General features: G+C 43.6%; 1 long non-coding RNA gene across 1 annotated transcript; it reads right to left on the minus strand.

Moving 5' to 3' along the window:
• Positions 1-20,710: 20,710 nt before the first annotated feature.
• On the minus strand, positions 20,711-25,954 carry LOC309644280. Its single transcript, XR_014254344.1, has 2 exons — positions 22,759-25,954; positions 20,711-22,435 (listed from the first exon to the last, which is right to left on the minus strand). It is a non-coding gene; the product is annotated as an uncharacterized lncRNA (long non-coding RNA).
• Between the last annotated feature and the right edge of the window lie 558 nt (positions 25,955-26,512).

Raw genomic sequence — 26,512 nt, forward strand, 5'->3', positions numbered from 1 at the left:
GAAGGCAAAGCATTGCCTTGTTCGACCTCTGCTGTCAATGTGCAAATCAAGTGACTGAAATTTTTTGCTGCTCTGTGCATGTCTATAAATGACTGTGAAAGCAATGTGAATATTGATTTGGGGGTTACAAATAAATTTTAGTGAGTAGGCAAATTTGCAAATATAGAATTCATGAATTATGAGGTTCGGCTGTATATGCTTAGCATGTATTTTTTTGAGAGTATAAACTTGACCTTCTGACATCATCGGACATGTGGCCTCTAGAAATCTTGGTTAAAGATCTATAGGGCCTCTACCTGGTGTATTTTGGGTAGTTCCTTAGAGCTGCATGTCTTAAAGTCTTTTCCTATTTCTCTTTAGCCTGGTTTGAAAAGTCCACCAGAGGATTCACTCCCTGGGGATTCAAAACATCTTTGTTATATTGAATATATGTTGTAAATGATTAGGACCAGGAACACAGGAAGGCCAGGAGAGCTAAGGAGGAGAGAAGAGCAAACAGCACTTCCTCATTTGAACAATAGCATGTGATGGGTAGCAGACTGCATTTCCCAAAGATGGCCAATGTCTCCCATCCCACATACCCTTCCACAGTGTGACCTTGCCCCTTTCTCATCAAGACAGGGAATCTATTTTCTTCTCCCTTGAATCCAAGTGGGTTTGTGATTAGTTAAACAGTAAAGTGGGCGAAAATGACACTGTTTGACTTCTGGATGATAAAAAGTGACGCACTTTCCTCTTTATTTATTAGAATATTAGCTCTTGGAGCCCTGAGTCTGAATACCCTGAGGTCACCATACTGTGAGCAAGCCACCCCATGTGGAGAGGCCATGGAAAAGGGCTTGGTTATCAGTCCTAGTCTTTGAGTTATTTTAGCTTAGGAACCAGACATGTGAGGGAGGGAGCCAAGAGATGATTTTAACTCTCAGCCATTGAGTAATTCCCAGTCTTTAAATCTTTCCAGTTGAAGTTCAAGACATTGTAGAGCAGAGACAGACATTGCTACTGTGTCCTGGTTGAATATACCTAACCCACAGGATCCCTGAGCATGATAAAATGGTTGTTTTAAGCCACTATATGTTTTGGGGGTAATTTGTTTTACAGTAAGTGACCAGAGTAGATGGTTATTAAATTCACTGGTATTGCTAAGCCAGACTTTGAGAGAAGGGAACACAGGACATGCATATTTTGATTGAGGGCATAGTCTGGCATACTATAATCAACTACAGTTTTGCATACTACAATTAACTACTAGAACTATTCAGGTTGCTGCAAGGTTGCTGCTTCTCTCTAGCTTGTAGCATTCATCAACACTTGCTTAATAAATTTTTATTGAGCACCTACTATAGGACAATTTTAAGAACAGGACTTACAGTAATAACAAGAAAGTCTGGTGGGCAAGAAAGATGATAAATCCTATAAAAAACAAACAAACAAACAAACAAATCTTGTCATGTTTAAGGCCACAGAATCTGGTGGAAGGGAATGTGGGCATGAGATGAGGCTGAAGAGATGAGCAGAAGCAAGATTGTGAAGGGGCTTTAGGCCATGGGAAGAAGATTGAACTCTCCTGAATTCATGGGAAGCCATTGAAAGGACGCTGTGATCATCCACGTTTTGATAAAGTACTCTGGATGAACTGGATGAAGCAAGAAAAGCTATAAGGAGACTCATCCAGGCAAAAGATGATAGTGACTTGGAACAGGAAAGTGTCAGAGAGGACAGAAAGAAATGGTCAGTTTTGAGACTATTTTGGAAGTAGAATTGACCAAACTTGGGTCGAATGTCTGGGTTGAGAAATAGGTAAGTGGGCATGCCATTTATTGAGGTGGAGAAGATAAGGAGGGGACAAATATATTTTAGAGGGTAGCACGAGAGAGATTTGTGCATTTCATGTTTACAATGCCTGTCAGACATTCAAGTGGAGATAGACAGTGGTCACTGGGACGAATGATTCTGGAGCTCAGACCTCAAGCCTGAGATTTGAGATGCTATTAAAACCATAGGAATGATCTAGGAGGAAGGACAGAAAGAGAAGAGAAAGAAGAGCAGCGGAGAAGGAGAAGGAGAAAGAGGAGGAGGAGGAGGAGGTAGAAGAGGAGGAAGAGGAAGGTGAAGGAGAGGAGAAGGAGAAGGAGAGGAGAAGGAGAAGGAGAGGAGAAGGAGAAGGAGGAGAAGAAGAGCTCCAAAATTTAGGAGGAGGAGTCTGCCAAGGGCCCTGTTCAGGACAGCCCTGCCAAGACTCGTCTACCCAGCAGAGTATATAGAGGCACCATAGAGGGAGCCACCCTCCATCCTTGGACCAGAGTCCACTGTACCGCTTGTTCAGACCCGCCAATACATGCAAGGATGTCATTCATGCCTCTGGTATGACAGCCACTGCCCACCTGTTCTTTCCTTGTTTATTTGGTTCTTCTGACACCAACCCCAATCTATTTGTTTAGAATTTCCTGATGGTCTGTCGCCTCCAGTTTTGCTTGATTCTTTGGACCCCAACTGTTAAGAAGGCATCCTTCCTGCCAGGCCATACATTTGTCCCCAGAGTAGTATTTTTTAACCCCATCCTTTTGTCTGTACTATGCCTTGAGAACTGCTGAACCCCCTGACCAGTTCAACTCCTGGGCCTCTGCTAATCGGGCTATAGAAAAGGAAAGTGAGAAATTGAGGGAAACCATTTGCTCACCATAAGGCTTTCTTGGAAGTGGGATTAGTTATCCAATCTGTAACAAAGTAGACAATGTTCTATCATGTTTAATAATGACTCAGGAAACTACTAAAATATGGCCACTCCTCCTCAGTCTGCTTGCCCAGTTTTTAATGATCCAGATAGCTTTTTTCCACTTGCTCTGCATACTGAATGTCAGAAAAGCCCAGATCAAGAGCAAGAATGGGAGATGAAACTGAAATTCACTCAACCACTGTTTCTCGCTCAATTTGTCTACTTTGCACCTTAAAAGTGAATTTTTGTTGTTGCTGTTGTTCTTGAACAAGAAGACCTGATTCAGGGACTTTTGGATGACTAGACCTTTTAGTCATCCATTAGTAACAAGGATGACAAACTGTCTCTTTTCCACTTTCTGTCCTGAATTTCAGTCTGCGTGATTATAGTACCGAGTGATTAGCCTTCAAGAGAAACAGCCTGATTGTAGCTTGTGACATCATCGATCAACTTTTCCTCATAAACAGACTCACTGGACTGGGGGAGGGCTGGGGAAGGACAAAGAGTTTCTCAGGCAAAGACTTTCGGAAATTCCCAGAGCAGTCAGTCTAGCTGAGAAAAACTCCAGGCCAAAGCCACCTGGTGCTGGTTCTAGGTCAATGTTGGGAGTTTGTGTCTGGGACAGGGGCCTGCACAGACCAGGGAGGACTTGCTGGTCTTGCTGGGCCTCTAAGAGGCTGAGGCGGGCCACGGCTTACCCAGAGGTGTGAGTCCAGGGGAGCTCTGGTCCTTTCCTGGCATCTCAGAGGGAAACACCTATTGTTGGCTCAGCTTAGACCCACACATGAGTCCATTGGGTCAGCTCTGGATCTGACACGCTCAAGGTGGGGGGGGGGGTGGGCATCTTTGGGAGTAGGAAGTGATCAGGACCCTGACCAGGCCAGCTGAGTCCACTTTAGGAAGGTAAGTGGAAAAAAATTTATTTTTGTGGTCATTTTTGCCTTGATATGACACATAACTTGGTCAGGCCTTCTGAGATATATACGGGCCAGGTCATTTAAAAATTCTCTTTTCTATAATTTTTAATCATGACTTGGGTACAAGGCAAGATGGTCCATTCTTCAGTAGCAAAGGTGGGCAAGAGAAGAGGTTGGAATCCAGCATGAGGTTGAATCACTCCAGAGGGGCAGCTGGGTTGGCTCTGAAGGGAAAGGCCATTCTGTTTGAGCAGCAGACAGGAGTTGGTGGGGTTCCCATCAGCTGATATTGGGAAAGGGTTTTGGAGCAGCATGGGCTGCTGCTGGGCTGGGTTAGGGGACAAGGGAGGAAGTCCCGAACAGCAAGGCAGAAGGGTCTCTAGACATCAGACTGAGGGTCAGGGCAGGGCTGCCATCCTGAAGGTGCTAGGGGATAGTTCGGGTCCATGGGCCAGAACAAAAGAATAGGCACCCAGGCAGAGGATAACATGGGTTTGGGGAATGGGAGAGAATAACATCAATAGTTCATTTAACATGCATTTAATGCAAAATCATAATATTTGTTTACCATCCAGAGTAAATTATCCCAGGCACAGGGAACAGTGAAGCAGGAATGTTTCTTTTGGTGCCTCCCATGTCTACTTTCATAGACTACATTTAGCTCCCCATTCATCTGTCTTACCCCCTCTTCTTTCTCCCTCTCTTCCAACCCTTTCCCTCTCCCTTCCTCCTTTCCCTCCCTCCTTCCTTCCTTCCTTCCTTCCTTCCTTCCTTCCTTCCTTCCTTCCTTCCTTTCTCAAATGTCTATTGAACCCCTACTATGTGCCGAGGGTATAGCAGAAAGGTCTCTTGTGGATCTTTTACTCTATTCAGGTGAGCCGTACTACAAACAAATATATAACCATTAAACATATCAAGTGGTAAAAAAGTGCTATGAAAAAAAATAAAGTAGGATAAGGATATGAGCACGGTGGCCAGGAAAGACCTTTCTGCCAAGATGACATTTGAGCAAAGCCCCAGATGAAGCAAGGGAGCAAGCCATAGAGATATGTGGACAAGACCAGGATGGGCAAAGGCCGTGAGGTAAGACAGCATTTGGCTGATTGATCATCAGTCAGGAGGCTTGTGTGGCCGCAGCCAAGTCAGGCAGGGAGGGGAGTGTAAGAGGTGAAGTCAGAGGTGACTCAAAGTCAGTTCTTGTGGTAATAGCTAGCTGTATGCATTCAAGAATTTGTCTTTCCAGGGTAAAGTCTCTTAGCGGCTTCTTAAATACTGAAGAAATAGCAAAGCGAAAATGAATGAATCTAGAGTGTCCTTGCAAGGTCTGAGGGAAAGTGCTTTAAACCCCACCATGGATATCTGCCTTTCACAGCCTTACTTCCCTTCTCCTCTCTAAGCGTTGTTTGCAGGCTGAGGATGTGGCGGGTGGCAGGGGAAGGGGGACTTCCTGCAGCAGGAACAGAAAACATCAGGCTGTGTTCTCTGGCAATGGGCCTCCTCCCACCCAGAGGATGTCTCCGGGGAGCGGGGGACGGCCGCGAGGCAGGCGGGAGACCGGCCAAATGTGGCTTGGGCCCAGCTGCCCCTGCTCTCCTCATGGTGGGCCTCGTCTTCTAGGGGCTCAAAACCTCGCAGGTGTCAACTGGTTATTCTTCCTCAAAAAGGCTAAGCCTTGGGATCCTGCAAGTTTTGAAGAAAGTCACAGACTTCTGGTAAACTCATGGCTTCCACTTGCTCTCTGGAGCCCTTTCGCCTTACATCTGTGGGCTTGAATCACCAAGAGCTTTTCAGCTAAATTTGAATGTTGAAATGAATTACTGACCATTTTGTTTTTCTACTGAGAACAGGGGAACCAAGGGGCCAAATGGCATTTTAAAAAAATATGCATTTAGCATGTGGAAAGAGAGGAAGTTTCTAGTTCCAAACAGCATCAGTTGGCAGTATTTAGTCAAAAAAGGGATAGAGTTCATGCTTTCTTTTCTGTTTTTTTTTTAAAGGACCAAATCCTTGACTGAAAGTTCCATTTTTGTGAGGAATGAGGTCTTTGTGAAAGGAAAGATCAATTTCTTCCAGTTCTTTGCTTCTTTACTAATAAGCTGTCTAAGAACTTACTTCTATTTGTCTTTCTACTTAAATGTGTCTAAGATGACAAAAATCACATAAGAATCAGGGAAAGAACATCACATGAGGAGAAAGCATTGATTAAAATACCTCAAATCTATCTAGTTTAATGGTCAACAAAACCAACTTACCAACATCTTGTGTTCCAGACTAGCACATCTTGGCCTTACTTGCCCCATGATACCTCTCTGCTCTTTAACATCCACCAGGTCGACTCCATCTAATTCTGCATCATCCCTTGCATCTTCCCTTACCCTTAGTTTTTGTTTTTTTTTTTAAATTTATTTATTTTATTCATTTATTTTTGGCTGCGTTGGGTCTTCATTGCTGCGCACGGGCTTTCTCTATTTGCGGTGAGCAGGGGCTACTCTTCGTTGCGGTGCGTGGGTTCTCATTGCGGTGGCTTCTCTTGTTGCGGAGCACGGGCCCTAGGCACATGGGCTTCAGTAGTTGTGGCTTGTGGGCTCAGTAGTTGTGGCTCACAGGCTCTAGAGCGCAGGCTCAGTAGTTGTGGCGCATGGGCTTAGGTGCTCCGCGGCATGTGGAATCTTCCCGGACCAGGGCTGGAACCCGTGTCCCCTGCATTGGCAGGTGGATTCTTAACCACTGCGCCACCAGGGAAGCCCCTCACCTTTAGTTTTTATACCTGGACCATGTACTGGATTCCCAACTTTAGAAGCTACCACCATCTCTGTAGTAATCATTGACATCAACTCATTCCTGGCCATCAGTCATGGTTCCATACTTGGCTTAACAATCACCTTTACTTCCCCAGGATTACCCTCTTCAGTATAATCCCAAACCATATCCTGCTCTTAGAAACACTGATCCTGTTCCACCAAGACAACTACAGCCCAGCCCAGCCAGAGGCTTGACAATATAGGGAGCAATGCCTTGAAACGGAAACTTCTCATGCTTTAAGTAAGACAGTAAAGAGCAGGTGAAGACCCGGGGCTTGTGATTCCCTGGATGATAGAGCCGTTTTGATGGCTCCTCGTGGCTTAGAGGTAGGAAGGTCAAAGTGAGTCACCAGGCTCAACAATAGACATTTTTCTTTTGGCCCTGCCACAGGGCTTGTGGGATCTTAGTTCCCTGACCAGGGATTGAATCTGAGGCCACAGCAGTGAAAGTGCTGAGTCCTAACCACTGGACCACCAGGGAACTTCCAACAATAGACATTTTCGATGATGGTTTATAGTTTATCTTTCTGGGACCAAAATATCAATTTTAATATTCCAGTTTCATCTTCAAGGAAGAAGCAAAGAATTCTTCTTAGAAGCCTAATTGCAATGAACCAATTTACTTTGTTTCCGTGGGACTTGATTTTCTTGCTGCCTTACCATTCCCTTCAGCATCCTCCTCTGCTTAGATAATTTGTTAGACAGGTAGAGATAGACCTAAGCATGATTAGAAAAGAGAAGCATGGAAGAGTAATTTTTATTCATTTATTCACTTTAATAAATATTTATTAAACACCTACACTATGCTTGATGCTAGAGATGTAAGAGTGAGCAAAAACAGACACAATTTTTTATTTCATGGAGCTTAAGATTTGGCAGAGGTATCATACATGAATGAAATAATCATGGAAACTATTGTAAAATTACAACTGCTATAAGCACTACAAATGAGAGATACATAGTGCCAATGTGAACATAGCAGAGTGACACTTACTTGGTCAAGGGGTTCAGGGAAGGTTTCCTCCAGAAAAGGACAATTGATTTCAGATCTGGAGGAAGAGAAGGAGTTAACCAGGTGATGAGGAGAGAGAAGAGCATTTCATACAGATGGAAGAGCACAGGCAAAGACCAGAGGCAGGATGAAAGCTAAAGGGCTGAGACAGGACCAGGACGGCAGAAAAGCAGGGAGCAAGGAAAGCATGGTAAGATAAGTCAAGAGAGGGCCAGTCCATGTTGATAATTTTTGTTTACATCCTAAGCCTTCTTTTAAGCTGTGTGTGTGTGTGTGTGTGTGTGTGTGTGTGTGTGTGTGTGAGAGAGAGAGAGAGAGAGAATGAGAGGGAGAGAATTAAATTTGCATGATTAGATTTGCAGATTCACATTTCAAAAATATCATCCTGGCCATGGTGTGAATGGACTCTTGCAGGGACAGACTAGATGGGCACAGACGAGTTTTGAGCTATTTCAGTAATGCAGCTAAGAGGAGATGGGAGCTAAAAACTGGGTGTAGTGGAAGGAATGGCAATGGAGGGAAGTGGGAGGATAATATCAACAAAATTTGGAGATGAGGTGTATATACGAGGTGAGGAGCAAAGAGGTGTTGAGGTGCCTATATTTCAAATATGCATAATTGAATTGATGGTGGTATCAGTCATTAAAATTTATATGAGGTTCATTCTGGACATGTTGAGTTTGTCATTGAAAGAGGTAGTAATTACTGTGGAGCTCAGAGAGGAGGTCTCAACTAAATTTGCATGGTTTTAAATCAGCAGTGTTTAGATGCTGATTGAAGAGAGAGTGTAGATGAGATTGCCTAGGGAGAACATGAAATGTGATAAAAGACACGGAATAGGATTGAGCCATGAAGATTTCTAACATTTAAGGGTCAGGTAGAGGATAATGAGTGTTAAAGAAGATGGACAGGGTACCAGAGAAGTAGGAGAAAACCCCAGAAATGATTGAGTCACAGAGGCCAAGAGAAGAAAGCTTTTTTTCTTCCAGTTTTATTGAGATATAATTGACATGTAGCACTGTATAAGTTTGTGTACAGCATAATGATCTGACTTACATATGTCATGAAATGATTATCACAGAAAGTTTAGTGAACATCCAACATCTCATATAGATCCAAAATTAAAGAAATAGGAAAAATTTTTTTCCCTTGTGATGAGAATTCTTAGGTTTTACTCTTTTAACAACTTTCATATGTAACATACAGCAGCATTAATTATATTTACCATGTTGTACATTATATCCCTAGTACGCATTTATTTTATAACTGGAAGTTTGTACCTTTTGACTACCTTCATCCAATTATCCCCCCACACCCTGCCTCTGGTAAATACAAATCTGGTCTCTTTTTCTATGACTTTGTTTGTTTTTTAACATCTTTACTGGAGTATAATTGCTTTACAATGTTGTGTTAGTTTCTGCTGTATAACAAAGTGAATCAGCTATACGTATACATATATCCTCATATCCCCTCCCTCTTGCGTCTCCCTCCCACCCTCCCTATCCCACCCCTCTAGGTGGTCACAAAGCACCGAGCTGATCTCCCTGTGCTATGCAGCTGCTACTCTCTCACTTCATCCCAGCTTACCCTTCCCCCTCCCCGTGTCCTCAAGTCCATTCTCTACGTCTGTGTCTTTATTCCTGTCCTGCCTCTAGGTTCATCAGAAGCATTTTTTTTTTTTTTTAGATTCCATATATATGTGTTAGCATACGGTATTTGTTTTTCTCTTTCTGATTTACTTCACTCTGTATGACAGACTCTAGGTCCTTCCACCTCACTACAAATAGCTCAGTTTCATTTCTATTTATGGCTGAGTAATTGTTTGTTTGTTTTTGAAGTATATTGACCTACAACACTGTGTTAGTTCCTGGTGCACAACAGTGATTGGATATTTCTATACATTTCAAAATGATCACCACAATGAGTCTAGTTACCACCTGTCACCATACAAAGATATTACACAATTATTGACTATATTCCCCACGCTGTACGTTTCATACCTGTGACTCATTTATTTTGTAACTGCAAGTTTGTACCTCTTAATCTCCCTCACCTATTTCTCTCCTTCCCACACCTCCCTCCCCTCTGGCAACCACCTATGACTCTGTATCTATTTTTTTTTATGTTTGGGTATTTGTTTTAGTTTTTAGATTCCACATGTAAGTAAAATCATACAGTATTTGTCTTTCTCTGTCTGACTTATTTCACTTAGCATGATATCCTCTAGGTCCATCCATGTTGTCGAAAGTGGCAAGATTTCATTCTTTTTTATGGATGAGTAATATATATATTCTCTATCCACTTGTCTATTGATAGGCACTCAGGTTGCTTCCATATCTTGGCTATTGTAAATAATGCTGCAGTGAACATAGGGGTGCATATATCTTTTTGAATTAGTGTTTTCATTTTCTTTGGATAAATACCCAGGAGTGAAATTGTTGAATTGTATGGTAGTTTTATTTTTAATTTTTTGAGGAGCCTCCATACTGTTTTCTATAGTGGCTGCACCAATTTACATTCCCACACGCAGTGTACAAGTGTTCCCTTTTCTTCACATCTTCGCCAACACTTGTTATTTGTTGTCTTTGTGATAATAGCCATTCTGACAGGTTTTACACTGTAGTTATCTCATTGTGGTTTTGATTTGCATTTTCCTGATGATTAGTGATATTTAGCATTGTTTCATGTGCCTGTTAGCCATCTGTATGTCTTCTTTGGAAAAATGTGTACTCAGGCCCTCTGCCCATTTTCTTTTTTTTATGTTGAGTTGTATGAATTCTTTATATATTTTGGACATTAACCCCTTATTGGATATATCATTTGCAAATGTCTTTTCCGTTCACTAGGTGGCTTTCTTGTTTTGATGATAGTTTCCTTCACTATGCAAAAGCTTTTTAGTTTGATGTAGTCCCATTGGTTTATTTTTGCTTTTGACTCACTTGCAAGGAGACATATCCAAAAAAATATTGCTAAGAACAATGTCAAAGCACATTGCCTATATTTTCTTCTAGAAGTTTTATGGTTTCAGGTCTTACATTTAAGTCTTTAATCCATTTTGAGTTTATTTTTGTATACAGTGTGAAAAAATAGTCCACTTTGATTCTTTTGCATGTAGCTGTCTAGTTTTCCCAACACCATTATTAAAGAGGTATACTCTTGCCTCCTTTGTCATAGATTAGTTGACCATATAAATGTAGGTTCATTTCTTGGCTCTCTATTCTGTTCCATTGATCTGTGTGTCTGTTTTTGTGCAAATACCATACTGTTTTGATTACTGTCTTTGTAGTATAGTTTGAAATCCAGAAGTGCGATACCTCCAGCTCTGTTCTTTCTCAAGATTGTTTTGGCTATTCAGGGTCTCTCGTATTTCCATACAAATTTTAGAATTATTTGTTCTAGTTGTATGAAAAATGCCACTGGTATTTTGATAAGGATTGCGTTGAATGCGCAGATTGCCTTGGGTAGTATAGTCATTTTAACAATATTAATTCTGATAGCAGCTACTCCTCATCAGTCACTTACTATGTGTGGCTGCCCACTGGTTACTTTATAGTAAGTCCTCATGGCAACTCGGAAGGAGGCACGATTTTTATAGATGAGCAAATTGAGCCACAGTGCAGTTAACAATTAGCACAAGGTCACTTCAATATAAGCGGAGGAACCAAGCTTTAAGTGTGTTTGACACCAACACAGGGTATCTTTGCTACTCTGTGGTGATACACCATTTTCCTTCATCCTCTCTTTCCTTCATCAGCCTAAGGCCCAGAATAGTGGCCATTTTTGAGCTACTCAACTCCACAAATATTCACTACATTGAGTGAGATTGTGAATTTGCCTGTATCTAACTTTCTGGAAAAGTTTAGTCAATCTACGCTGAGGAAATCAAGATTCCCAAAAGAGGGCTTCCCTGGTGGTGCAGTGGTTAAGAGTCCACCTGCCAATGCAGGGGACACGGGTTCGATCCCTGGTCCGGGAAGATCTCACATGCCGCGGAGCAACTAAGCCCGTGCGCCACAACTACGGAGCCTGCGCTCTAGAGCCCGCAAGGCACAACTACTGAAGCCCGTATGCCACAACTACTGAAGCCCACGTGCCTAAAGCCCGTGCTCCGCAACAAGAGAAGCCACCACAATGAGAAGCCTGTGCACCACAACAAAGAGTAGCCCCCGCTCTCAGCAACTAGAGGAAAAACCCGCGTGCAGCAGCGAAGACCCAATGCAGCCAAAAATTAAATAAATGGATAAAATAAAATAAATTTTAAAAAAAACAACAAAACGATTCCCAAAAGAGCTAAAGCTCTCTTGCCTCCCACTTCCCCAAACACCCATCAAATGAGGGACCTCACTGGAGAATCAGGAAGGACAGAGGTAGAGCTCTCTGAAATCCCTGTCGGCAACTCCGGGCTTCAACATCTGGAGCCAATGAGAGACAGCAAAGGACATCCTGGGCCTCTGACTGCCCTCCTGCTGCAACATCGCACTGTGGTTAATCAGATCCAATTAATTTAGGGTGGGGGCAATTTGAAAGGGGTTCTTCTGCCACAACTTGGGGAGTGGAGGTGGGAAAGAGTGTTGGACCTCTGGTAGGAAGACAACGCAGCCTGAGTTATGGAATCCAGCTCCATTCTGCCTTCCAAATATTTCTGGGGTGTCAGATCTATGGCAGAGTTAAGGGCATATTCTTGGAACCATTTCCCCCTCTCTGTAATCTCTGAGTTCTTCTAGTTTCTTGCTGACATTATACTAAGAGACTATGAGCATCCCCTTGGAGCCAATGCTGCAGTTTTAAAAAAGTGCAGGTATAAACCCCTGTTCCCTTGAAAACCAAGAGAAGGGAGCAGGGGAAGGCATTAAAAGGCAGGTCTTCAAAAGAGGTTTGACAATTGCACCATTAAAAGGACCTCAGGGAAGTCTCATGCACGCTGGTCCTGGGACAAGGCATCTGACTCATGCTATAGTGAACTGCATTTCTTTGAGCCTCTCTGCCTGAAATCTTGAGAGCCTCGGCCTAGGACAACCTGTCAAATTTTGTAGGAAGAATGGTATCCTTGGCCGCTCTCTGCTGACATCACCCCGCTTCTTGGGGACTCCAGGCCCTTAGCTGGAGAGGACTCTTGGTGCAGACACGCACTGCTCTGCATGCAAAGTTCTGCTGAATGAACTCCAAAACCCCTGTGGAGTTTTGTCTTGTTCCCCTGAACCCAGGCCTCTGTGTCCTGCCCTGGCCTCCGCCTATCCCTGATGGAGGCCCCAACATGTGTGCCACAGACCAGACAGGTCCCCAGAGATTAGCAGAGCGTCCGCGCACACCACCTTCTGCGTCAGTGGCGCCTGCCCACGCCCAGCATCTGCAGTGTCTGGGAACTTACTAACGAACTAATGCATCTTACATATTCAGGATCCTGGCGCACTCATGGTCTCAAGCTTATTTTTTGTCTTTTCCAATTCGTGCTTCCACCAGGCGGTTTACCAGTACTCCGGGCGTTTACATTTACCATCAGCAGGAGGGCAGCCGGCCAGAGGAAGGATGGGTCAGTACGTTCCTGTCCTTGGGTTCTGCACAAACAGTACTTTAAAAGTAAATAATGAGCTTTAAAAAATGAACTTAGAGGGTAATTTCCACCCTCTCTCATCTCTGCTCTGATACTCTAGAGGTTTGCTGTTTTTCTTTTTTGCATCTCTGGGCATGTTCCCATACTACCTGCCTGGACTTTGTTTCTTCAACCTGTTTGGAGAAGGAAACACATTAAAGGAGACCTCTGTCTGAGTTCCTTTGTAACCCCAGCCTTAGTTTCAGGGCCTTCCCTGCAGCAATAGTTAAAACAATTCAATGAAAACTTGCTGAAAATGTTGTGAAACATGGAAGCTTCAAGGACATTCTTTAAATGGATATCTGCCAAGCTGGCCTATATACTGGCTTTTGTTCCTTTTCTGAACTGAGTGGGAATGTGAGCCCCTGGAAGAGAGGTCCCAAAGAGGGGGTGCTTCCTCAGTCCTCGGAGGAAGGATGGGGGCAGCCTGGGTGTGGGTCGTGGGCAGAGCCACGTGGACAGGCCGTAGGTCTCCTGGAGATAAGTGGTCAGGGGAGCACAGGTTATGTCAGGGCAGGGCCAGGGTCAGGAAGGTTGAAGGAGAGATACCAAAAGGACAGCTGCTAGTGTGCCATAATGCCAAGATCACGCGTCTGAAGATTTCTGTCTTCCTGTGTCAGGAAGAGGCTCATATTGTTTCTTTTTAAGAGAGGACGATAATACACATCTGGTGACACAGTGAAGAGACACAACATTTGAAAGTTGCTGATTGAGTGCCACCTAGCACTCCTTCCTTGTACTAGACCCAAGTTAGCATCCACAGAGCATACCCACCACTCACTGCTACTACAGCCCCACCCCAGAGCTGGGCCCAGCCTGGCTGGGTATCTGTGGTTCCCATGCTTCGAGCCAGAGGACTTAGGAGACTGTGATCTGTTGGGCCAGTCTGGAGGGTGAGGGCTCTGGAGCGCTAGGTACCCATCCTCTGACCGTCACTCCAAAGCCCTTTTATTCTTGGGCCAATATGTAGCTTGTGTCCAAGACCTTCCTGGGGACCAAGAGTGACACAAGTCATTTAGGAGGCATTCGATATCAGCTGTATGGAGCTAGCCTTCCCTTACTCTCTGGACCAATTTTCTAGCATAGAACTCTCTAGTTCATAAAGGACTTGACTCTTGCAGGGGCCAGCAAACTATGTCCTGTGGGTTGCAGGTGAACTCTGACCACGCCCATTCATATAAATATATTGTCTAATGACTGTTTGTAAATGGCACAGTTGAGTAACAAAGACAGAAAAGTCCACAGAGGCAAAAATATGTAGTATCTGGCCCTTTCCAGAAGCAGTTTGCTGGCCCTGAGTCAGAATAAGACCAATCTTTCTGGAGGCAAGGAGTTATCCTTGCTCTTGGTCAATGTCCCTAGTAAAGGTAGGAGAGGGAGTCCCTTTTATCCAGTTGATTCCGATGAGAATACCAGGGTGGTCCAAGTGGGGTGTCGTAGCCTTTAATGTTTGGGGCAAGTGTCTCCATCTTGCCCACCCAGTCAGTCATTCCATGGAGCTGGAATAGACAGTCCTCACAGTAGGGAATCTTAACTATTTGGGGACCACACACACAAAAAAGTAAAAAGAACAAGGGATTCACGTTTGTGTTTCATGTAAAATGAATCCGGTTACCAGTACTGCTAAGTGATTGATTACCAGTCCCTCTGAGGTAGATACAGCTATGATCACATTTGGGCAAGTGTGATTTAGAACTTCCCTGAAACAGGTCTGTGCCTTCAATCAGGGGTATAGCCCAAACGACAACACTGCAAATCCTTTCCATCTACAGTGGCTCAGGAGACGTCAAATAACCTTAAACGTTGTTAAGCTCCTGCATATTTACCATGCCCGAACCTTGAGGCAAAAATCTAAATCCAAATCGTTGCAAGTAATTGCAATTTGTTGTGTCATACTTTTCCAAAACAATCATGTGTTAGAAGAGGATGACTGATTTCTCAAAAGCCATCAGTGCTTATTCCTGTGTCAGCAACAGCAGTCTGGGACAATGCTTAAAACTTGCATGGGAAGATGTTTTCAAACCCAACTCTGTGCCTTTGTGGTGGTTCTATAACAGCCTCCATATGGAGAATCATTACAAACGGATGCATTTCTCTCATGCTGAGGCGGCATTTTATACTCTGGGGGACTATTCTGGAGGAAGGTGGTTGGTTAAAGACAGGCAAAGTGAAGAAGAGAGGTATTTTAACAACATTTTAATATTGATTTGGTCTCAACATGTAGCCGTCATGATTTTTTGTCCACAGAGCATTTTAGCAATGAATATTTTTTTGGTGTGCTAAAAAGTGGTATGCTGATTAAATTATTTGTACGTTATTAGTCACTCTAATATAATATAATGACATTATTTTGGAGTTTAGTGGGACCTCAAAAGATCCTCCATCACCAGGCAAATTGTTTCCTCGTTTACAGATAAGGAAATAGAGCATCACGGAGGCTGTGTAACCAGTCAAGGCCCCTCCATATCCTCTCTTTCTAGCTACCCCCAAATCTTTAGTCTGCTTGCAGAAATGAAAAAGATCTCTTTTCTCAGGAGTCAGCTTCTTTAGACTATATTGACTCTCTGAAGAGAATTCCAGAAGCAACTCCTGGATTCAACTTTTTCTGTGTATTGCCACCACCACACTCCACCAGCCACGTGACAAGAGTCATGTGCAGTAGGAAGAAAAACCAGACATGGACAACAGCCTTTCCATACCTTCCTCCGCTCACCCTCAGTGGTGGCCTGCACGGTGGGCAGTGGCCACACTAAACCGTTGCCCTGTGGCCAGGGCTGCTGGCATTACTTATCTCGCTCCATCTGCAACCCAGGTTTTTTTTTCCCCTTTCCCTAACATCCACAAGAATGCAATTGTAGATCAGAACTTCCCCTAATGGACAGGACCACAGCCCATCCCCAAAGGGTCCTGGATCTGGTATAAATCCTGCCATGGGCAAAACCCAAATCCACTTAGAGACAATTAAGGGCAAACGTGAAGGGGAACAGAAGTCCCATAGCAACATGGGGATGGTAACTGGATTAGTTGCACCAGTCATTTCCTCCCTGCCACGTTCCCTTCTTCAAGAGCCTAACCTTGCGCACTGTCTCTGAGGGGCAACTACATGACCGATGCTCCCGGCCATCAGTAATTGAACCAGGAGTGGATATCTGACCCACTTGGAGTCAATCAGATCTTTTTATGTAGAGCTTGGAGTTGGGACACTGAGAACCTGAGGCTGTTAGTTTTCTGTGGGTGCTGGACCCATATGTGGCAGGACCCTGTGAGGCATGTAGTAGTCTTAATTCATGTGCAAGTGAAGGACGCTGGATTACAGGGAGGGGATGGAGCAGATGCTCAGAGACAAAGAAAACTGAGAGAAAGGGAAGAGGAAGGGTAGCTGCCTGGGACTCTTCAGTGCCCCAGGAGTAATTCTCAACATTGGGTTTCATAATATTCCCTTATAAATGTGCAAGCAATGTCCATTTCCTTAAGTTAGTCTGAATGGGTTTCTGGTTCTAGCAACTGAATGCTCCCCCCACCCTAAGATGAAATGGCTGGGGTGTAGGTGAGGGGTCGGGGCGGGGGGAGAGGAGGTAAGAGAAGGAACCAGGAGGAAAGATAACTCTCGGCACTTTTCTGGGGAGAATAAATTTTAGAGTCCAAGTACATGCATAATATCTACACGTTCCAAATTTTATGAGACAGCCCTATTTCCAATGTGTCGGCTTGCCTGAATTTCTGTTGAGAGAAATATGATGTATCTGGTTAAATATATAATCTTAGCATTGGGCAGGTCTTCCTACATAAGACAAAACCAGGAAACCATAAAGAAAAGACTAACAGGTGAGACTACGCATCCTCAAATTTTAAATGGCCTTTGACAAAAGACATCAGCAACAAAATTCAAAGTGAGGGGTCTACATGAAAGCTGGAGACCCCCTGTGCTGTTACAGACTCCCTCCCACTGAAGACCAGATGCTCCCTCAAGGTCGCTAGACGGGGTCCAACCCTGGCTTCGTGGCTGCCATGACTACTGAGGGTGTCGCAACTGTTGGCAGCAAGACCGTGACCTCTCACTGTCCCAAAATGAGGAAATGAAAGGAAAAAAAGAGGAAATGGGATGGAATGAAAAATGGATGACAACAACAGAGAGGGAGCAAGAAACAGTGAGAAGGATAAAAGAAATAAGCTGTTTATGTCTCCTCTGCTTCTGGGCCCTCTCCTTGGTGATACCCCAGTGGTACATCAACTCATCGAACTGTTGTTATCTTAGTCACGGGCTTCTGCAGAAAGGGAGATGTGGGAACCGACACTGACCGTGTGGTCATAGCTGTGGCTTAGGAATTCAACCCACTCCATCTGACCCCCAGCCCGTGGTTGGATAAATTAAATCCATGGATTATCCAAAAGGCTTCTAAATAAAAGTTTTCCTCCCCGTTCTTATCATTTCCTCTTCCCCTAAACTAAATTCCCTTTATTCTTACCACCCACCAGAATGGAGACTTGAAATTAGGTTCTTTTACTTAATAGCGTGCCAAACTATAAACAACTCTCTCCAACTAAGCTGCATCTCATCTAGGGAGAGGGCAATAAAAATAATGATCTATGTGGTCAGGAGTCCGGTGAAACATTTTCGTAGCATCACAGATGGCTTTCCAAATTGCAGAGTGGCTTTGTTTCTTTCTGTGTATCTCAATTTCTCAGTCCATAATTTGAAAATAGTAATAGCTGTCCACTACGTACCTTTTGGGTGAATTGGTTAGATCACTAGGGCCTCTATATACAAGCACTTTGAATCTTAGGAGGTGGAAAAGCCATACGGGAACCTCACATCATGAGAAGGCTAGACGTATTGCTATGTCTGGGGGGAAATGGTTTGGGCAGAGAACACTTGACTCCATGCAGCTTCAAGATTTAAGAGGACTCAAATCTAAACAGTGAACTGTTATTTCAGATACGTCTCTGGTAGCTCTAAAGCTATCGAAGCTACTGAAAGTGTCTATGGGGTGGGAAGGTGAGAGAAATGAGATTTGCACTTACACCCTACTCCTCCCAGCAATTTTAAAGACAAAACTGCCCGACTTTGGTTTTTGTCATGGTCCCTTTACAGCTTTGGCTTCACCCCTGGCTCTGCACACAGACCCTGTTCCAACTTCAGCCCTAGGTATGCATTAGGTTTTTCTCTCAGCACGCCACCTTTTCCTTCTACCCAAGCCAGGGGTGCTGGGTCCCTGAGATTTGACAACCCAGATCAGAGGCGGCACCTGCAGTGATGAGAACACTGGTCCTGGAGCAAGGCTGATTGAGTGTGAATTCCAATGGCCCTCTGTGACCTGGACCATCTCCTCATCTGTAAAATGGGCACAACACTAATATACCTACTTGTAGGGCTATTGAGATAATTATATGAGACAGGGCTCAAAAAGCACTTAGCACACTGCTTGCTGTATATATGGTGACTCTACTTTTTATAGGCATGTTGTGAAAAACATAATGGGGCTGGGCAGGATAAAAACAATTGGACTGGCTACTTTAGAAAACAGTATGGTGGTTCCTCAAAAAATTAAAAATAGAATTGTAAAATGATTCCAGCAATTCTCCTTCTGTTTATATACTCAAAAGAATCGAAAGCAGGGTCTTCAATAGATATTTGTACATACATGTTCATGGCAGCATGATTCACGATAGCTTAGAAGCAACCCAAATGTCCATTGATGGATGAATGAATAAGCAAAATGTGGTATATAAATACAGTGGGATACTATTCAGCCTTAAAAAAGGAAAGAAATCCTGATACATGCTACAATATGGATGAACCTTAAGGACATTATGTTAAGTGAAATAAACCAATCACAAAAACAGAAACCACTATGGAGAACAGTATGGAGGTTTCTTAAAAAACTAAAAATAGAACTACCATATGACCCAGCAATCCCACTACTGGGCATATACCCTGAGAAAACCATAATTCAAAAAGAGACATGTACCACAATGTTCACTGCAGCACTATTTACAATAGCCAGGACATGGAAGCAACCTAAATGTCCACTGACAGATGAATGGATAAAGAAGATGTGGTACATGTATACAATGGAATATTACCCAGCCATAAAAAGAAATGAAACTGAGTTATTTGTAGTGAGGTGGATGGACCTAGAGTCTGTCATGCAGAGTGAAGTAAGTCGGAAAGAGAAAAACAAATACCGTATGCTAACATATCTATGGAATCTAAAAAAAAAAAAATGGTACTGATGAACCTAGTGGCAGGACAGGAATAAAGTTGTAGACATAGAGAATGGACTTGAGGACACGAGGTGGGGGGAGGGGGATGCTGGGGTGAAGTGAGAGTGGCATCGACATATATACACTACCGAATGTAAAACAGTTAGCTAGTGGGAAGCAGCCGCATAGCACAGGGAGATCAGCTCCGTGCTTTGCGATCACCTAGAGGGGTGGGATAGGGAGGGTGGGAGGGAGGCTCAAGAGGGAGGGGATATGGGGACATATGTATGCATATGGCTGATTCACTTTGTTGTACAACAGAAACTAACACAGTATTGTGAAACAATTATACTCCAATAAAGATCAATTTTTTAAAAAAACAGAGAGCTTCCCTGGTGGCGCAGTGGTTAAGAATCTGCCTGCCAATGCAGGAGACATGGGTTCGATCCCTGGTCCGGGAAGACCCCACATGACGTGGAGCAGCTAAGTCCGTGCCCCACAACTACTGAACTTGAGCTTTAGAGCCCACAAGCCACAACTACTGAACCCGCGTGTCACAACTGCTGAAGCCCGTGCACCTAGAGCCCATGCTCCACAACAAGAGAAGCCACCACAATGAGAAGCCCACGCACCGCAACAAAGAGTAGCCCCCGCTCGCCACAACTAGAGAAAGCCCGCGTGCAGCAACAAAGACCCAACGCAGCCAAAAATAAATAAATTAAATAAATAAAATTTTTAAAAAAAGCAGAAATACTGTTTGATTCCACTTAGTTCCTTAGGGTAGTCAAAATCTGAGAGAAAGCAGATAGGTGGTTGTCCCGGGGGCTGGGAGCGGAGTGGGTGGGGGCAGATAGGGAGTTATTGTTTAACGGGTACAAAGTTTTAGTTTTGTGAGGTGAAAAGAGTTCTGAAGTTGGATGGTGGTGATGGTTGTGTAACAATATGAATGTATTTAATACCACTGAACTGTACACACAAAAAATGGTTAAGATGGTAAATTTTAGGTTATGTGTATTTTACCACAATAAGAAAATTTTGAAAAAATATGGAATTAGTGGTTCTTCCAGAGATGGCATTCAATGTTTTTTTTTAATAAATTTTATGTTATTTATTTCTTTTTATTTTTGGCTGTATTGGGTCTTCGTTGCTGTGCACAGGCTTTCTCTAGTTGCAGCGAGCAGGGGCTACTCTTTGTTCCTGTGTGCAGGCTTCTCATTGCGGTGGCTTCTCTTGTTGTGGAGCACGGGCTCTAGGTGCGTGGGCTTCAGTAGTTGTGGCACACGGGCTCTGTAGTTGTGGCTTGTGGGCTCTAGAGCTCAGGCTCAGTAGTTGTGGCGCATGGGCTTAGTTGCTCCGTGGCATGTGGGATCCTTCCGGACCAGGGCTCGAACCCGTGTCCCCTGCATTGGCAGGCGGATTCTTAACCACTGCACCACCAGGGAAGTCCCGGCATTCAATGTTTTTCTTTGCTTTTATTTATTTTCTTGCAGGAAATTTATTTTTTTTTAACTGAGGCCAAATAAATAGAGCTATTACTTATGTTTCTATAATTTACATGGCTCAATGAAAATAATTTTGATGTTTCTGTCATGCTTCTGATTGTAACCAAAAATTCTCTTCTTTGTCTTCTGAGATTCAGTGTGTTACACTGGAAAATAGGTACTAAGTTGATATGGGGCAGGGGCCATGGTGCAGATCCTCTAAAATCCATCTCCTCCACACTCTAAGATTATATTTACATTAACCCATATCCTTGAACTTGGGACCAATCGTAAGATCCTACATCCCACGGTTCCCAGAGAAAGAACATAAGAATTTAATATGTATTGACCATTGCCTGTGGGTATATATTGGGGTAAGCTCTTTCCATGCACTAGCTCATTCAATCCTCCACCCTTTGAAGCAAGTACATTCCCCATTTTACAGTTGTAGAAACTGAGCCTTTGAGAGGGAATTGCCATAGGTCACACATCTAGGAAATGATGGAGTCAAAATCTGAACCCAGGTTCTCTGGATCCAGAGCTCTTGTTTTTGCAACTTGCTGTGGCTTTAATGCATCAGAATGTAGCAGCTGCAGGCCTGCATAGACTAGCCTTAGATTCAGAGTTGTTCTGCCATCCCACAGTGGTTAACAGGTTCACACGAGGCCACTGGCAGCTGGTGCCAAACTACCAGGTGCAGTATCTGCTCTGAATCTGAAGTTGGTAAGAAAATCAATGACACATGGAAGAGATGAAAAAAGATTATATCAGATGGAGTGTGTGTGTCCAAATATATCTATATATTTAAAAACACGCAATGCCTAAGTTTTAGACATACACACAGAAAATGCACATGCATTTCTTTATGTGGAAATATAAGTTAGCTAAATTACATTCCTTCTTCTTGATAAAATGGTCAAATTTTGTTTAAAAATGCCTTTTATCACAAAATAGAAATAACCTTCTCATTCACTACCTACTGTCTCTTCTCTTGTTCCTTAAATTCTCCCCCATCCCCTCTCTTTCTTTGCCTCTTCTCTCATTCTACTCCTTCGTAAGAATTTGAGCAATTCATTTAAATAATGTTGAGTCACATGTTCTTCCTCTTGGAAATCACTTTCCTCTTTTCCATGACTGGCTGGGTGGGCTGTTACTTTTGGGTAACAATTTTGCCAGAGGTGTTGGAGAAAAGAAGGATGGCATTTCTTCTTAGACATTAACCATCTCATGATGGTTTTATAAGGCTGTACTGGTACCCCAGAATAGAGGCCAACACGGCTAACCTTTATTGAGTGCTCACTGGGTACCAGGCATGGTGAATTTGTTTGCCCAGAGTCATTGGTATATGGCAGATTCAGGATTCGACCCAGGTCTGTCTGTCTCTGGAGTCTATGTTCTTAACCGCTATACTATACTGCCTTTCTTGCCAAGGTCAGGCCTAATATGTCCATCCATGGTAACTTTCCCTAGCAGTGTAGACAGGCACGGTAGAGTCACTAGGTGTCACCTGCTATCGGTAGCTCTTGGAGGTGGTACCAGACTGTGGCTGGGCTTTCTGTTCTAGGGCAAAGAGAAATGAGGGTGACATGGAAGGTTCCATTTCTGGAAGAGACAGAAATACCCAAGATTCAGGGAGAAGAATGTGGTGAAGTATATGATATCTGGTCATGGTATTTTAGAGCTGAGCTGGACTTTAAAGATGATCTCCTTGGGGCTTCCCTGGTGGCGCAGTGGTTGAGAATCTGCCTGCCAATGCAGGGGACACGGGTTCGAGCTCTGGTCTGGGAAGATCCCACAAGCCGCGGAGCAACTGGGCCCGTGAGCCACAACTGCTGAGTCTGTGCGTCTGGAGCCTGTGCTCCGCAACAAGAGAGGCCGCGACACTGAGAGGCCCGCGCACCACGATGAAGAGTGGCCCCCGCTCGCTGCAACTAGAGAAAGCCCTAGCACAGAAACGAAGACCCAACACAGCCAAAAATAAATAAATAAAAAAAAAAAAAAAAAAAAAAAAAAAAAAAACAGATGATCTCCTCTAACTCCTTATTTGTAGTGAGGAAGTTGAAGATCTGAGACGTTAAGTGAATTGTCTAAGGACACACAGCCAGTTAGGTAGATGCAGTGCCAAGACCTAATTTTTTTGACTCAGGAAAAATTGCTTTTTCCACTCCACCTTCACTCTACTTGAGGTTTACTTGTTATTAAGAAGTCTCAAAGATCAGAAAATTAAATTGTTTTTAGCAATATAATTTCATGTTATCCAGTCCTGCTGAAAGTCATTATAACAATAACACAAACAGATCTCCCAGATTCAGGGGTTCCAAAACGTTTCTGCCTTTTGCTAAGCTAATATATATAATTTCAAGGCCATATTTATACCACATGAAATTTCCAAAGAACTGGGCAATTTCCTATAAAAACTCAGTTGTGTACTGATTGCCAAGTTGGAAAACTCAGGGTTTCCTGGCAACTCCTACTTTCCTTATGCTCTAGGGAATGCACACTCCTCAGCAAACAACCTCTCCTGACTTACCTCCTCCACGGTGGCCATGGCCCAGCTCTGATCCACCGGCCCTTTCCGATGTTCCTGCCTCCCGTGCTTACCTTTTGCAAGAACCTACAATCTTGCCTTAAACCCTTATCAGCTGAATAAACTTAAATGGTAAATTCCTGGCACGGAGTGTCCACATTTCTTTCACATTAGAAAGAATACTGGACTAGAACTCAGGCGAACTCACTTCTGGTCCTGGTTCAAACACTAAGAAGTCCTTTAAATTCCCTGGTCTTTAGTTTCTTTGTGGGTGAAATAGGGACAGTAATCACTGTCTACTTACGTTTCGGGGCTGTTTTGGAGATTTTGCAAGTTAGAAATTCACAGAATCGTGGAGACAAACTGGCCCTATTGAGTCTAACCCCCCTATCTTAGAGTTGAGAAAACAGAGACCCAGAGGTTCTGTGACCTCCCCAATCCCCTTCGCCCTTGAGGTCACAGACGTTTTGGTTAATGGCAAAATTGGTACCAAGCTTCAGGTCTTCCCCAGATGCTCTTTCCCCACTCAGTGCTGCCTGTGATGATAAATATGAAAGCCTGCTTAACATTATAAATCAAGAAACTGGCAACATGGAATTATGTAGGTATTAATTAATAGACTGTGTATGGAGTCAGCACTAATCACATTTTTTTCATGCCTTCACAGGGCTGTCAATTGCTGGGAATGTCTAAAGATGGCAAAGATATTCTGTCTAAAGACAAATCCTTCCCCTTCCAGTAAATACAAGGAAAGCAGGAAGTTTAACCAGAGATATTTAAGCTCAGCCTCCCCCAGCAACCATCTCTTGTTGCTTTAAAAAAATTATTATTGAGATACAAGTCACACAGCATAGAATTCACCATTTTAAGGTGTACATGTCACTGGTTTTTAGTGTATTCACAAGGCTGGGTAACCATCGCCACTATCTACTTCCAGAACATTTCTTTTATGCTGCTGCTTTTGGAGTGTCATTCTGGTCAGGCTGTGTGTAGCATCACAGAGTCTTGGCTGTTGATTCAGGCACACGGCGTCTGGCCCCTGTGTTCATGTTGACAGAGACAACCAGATACCCTAAGATCACCCTCTATTTGGAGAGCTCTGCGTCTACTAAAGGCCTGACTCCCTCAGAGATGGGCCAGGAGGAGGAATGATATAGGCACTGAACCTCAAATTAAGCCCTAACAATGAAAATCAGAACCTGAAAAGCAAAACTCAGTCACCAAGGCTAAAATAGGAGGAAATGTCCTAGGCCAAGAGTGAGGAGAACTACAAATGGGAAGTGTGGCTGGTTTAAAGACACAGGGTTGAAAACCATCGGAGAGTTTGAGTTTTTGAGCACGAGCCACCCATTCTCCTTGCTTGGTCCTGCAATAAACCTTTCTCTGTCCCCCCACCCCCAAAAAAGTAAAATAAAATAAGATATAAGATAAAATAAAAAATAAAGACACAGTGTTCAGGTGGTGGAGGACTCTCCCAAGGTCATTCTCCTATGCCTCGGACTTTTTTTTTTTCTTTTCTGAATTTTATTTATGTTTTCAGCTGTGTTGGGTCTTTGTTGCTGCGTGCAGGTTTTTCTCTAGTTGTGGAGAGCAGGGGCTACTCTTCATTGCAGTGTGCGGGCTTCTCATTGCAGTGGCTTCTCTTATTGCAGAGCATGGGATCTAGGCACATGGGCTTCAGTAGTTGTGGTGCGCAGCCTCAGTAGTTGTGGCTCACAGGCTTAGTTGCTCTGTGGCATGTGGGATCTTCCCAGACCAGGGATCGAACCCATGTCCCCTGCATTGGCAGGCACATTCTTAACCACTGCACCGCCAGGGAAGTCTCCACCTCGGACTTTTTATGCATGCCGAATCACACCCCCATCTCCTCACTATCACTTGATCTAAGCCTCCTGGAGTCCCTGGGGACCCACTGCTGTAGGTGCCTAACCTTCTTCCCCTATGGTAGGCTTTCTCACCTTGTGGTACTTTGATGACCTGCTTACTTGTCTGAATTCCTGAATAGACCATAAGCTTCTAAAGGGAAGAAGTCCTTAATTTTTAACCTACCCACCCTGCCCTCAGCATCATCTGGCACCACGCACAATAAAGATTTCACGATCAAGTTATTAAGATGGCCACAAGCCCAAATTTCTCTATGTCCCTACAATGCTCAAATTAAAATCAAGTGCCGGGAATGTACCCAAGCATCCTGTAGTTCTTCAAGGTAGCTACACAAATCAACAATGATGCTGGGTCAAAGCTGCCTTCCTGTAGTTTTCACTAAGTAGCCCTAGTTCTGGTCCAAAGAACAAGAGAGAATACATCTCTGCCCTCTTCTCTATGATAACCTTCAAGTATCTGAAATGAGCTGTCATGTCTTTATAGCTTTTATTTTCCAGGTTAAACATATGTACTTCCTTCAAAAATTATGCATAAAATATGGCTTCATTTACTCATTCATTCATCCAACACATATGTTTGAGCATGTCCAATATATGACACTGTGTCAGGGACAGTGGGTACAAGAGAGGGCATGACCCAGACTCTGCCCTAAAGAAGCCTAAAGACTATGTTGGTTGTGCTGTTCTCTCTCTCCAGAGTTTCTCTAATTGGTCAATACCCTTTTCCAAATGTGGTTTCTAGAACTTGACACTATATTCCCCAGTGGCCTGACCAGTGCAGAGTTCAGAAGAACTATTACTTCATGATATGGATCCTGTGCTTCCCAGAACTTTTTTTTTTTTTTTTTAATAATTGATAATATACTTTTTTAAATTAATTAATTTATTTATTTATATTTTTGGCTGTGTTGGGTCTTCGTTTCTGTGCGAGGGCTTTCTCTAGTTGCGGCAAGCGGGGGCCACTCTTCATCGCGGTGCGCGGGCCTCTCACTGTCGCGGCCTCTCTTGTTGCGGAGCACAGGCTCCAGACGCGCAGGCTCAGTAGTTGTGGCTCACGGGCCCAGTTGCTCCGTGGCATGTGGGATCTTCCCAGACCAGGGCTCGAACCCGTGTCCCCTGCATTGGCAGGCAGACTCTCAATCACTGCGCCACCAGGGAAGCCCCTTCCCAGAACTTTTGATTGTTCATATTATTCTTAGGAAGTGCTCAGGGTATACTAATGTAGTGTGTGTATGTAATTTAATACACGCAATATTATGTAATACATGCATGCACTGGTGTATGTAATATAAGAAGACATTTGGTTAAAATTTTTGTAAGACTGTCTGTTCTTTGTGATTAAACCAAATATGTGGTAGTATTTCTGGTGATAAAAGTTCAA

The sequence above is a fragment of the Balaenoptera physalus genome (assembly GCF_965194825.1).
Source record: "Balaenoptera physalus genome assembly, chromosome: 15".
In the NCBI taxonomy this organism is placed as follows: Eukaryota; Metazoa; Chordata; class Mammalia; order Artiodactyla; family Balaenopteridae; genus Balaenoptera; species Balaenoptera physalus.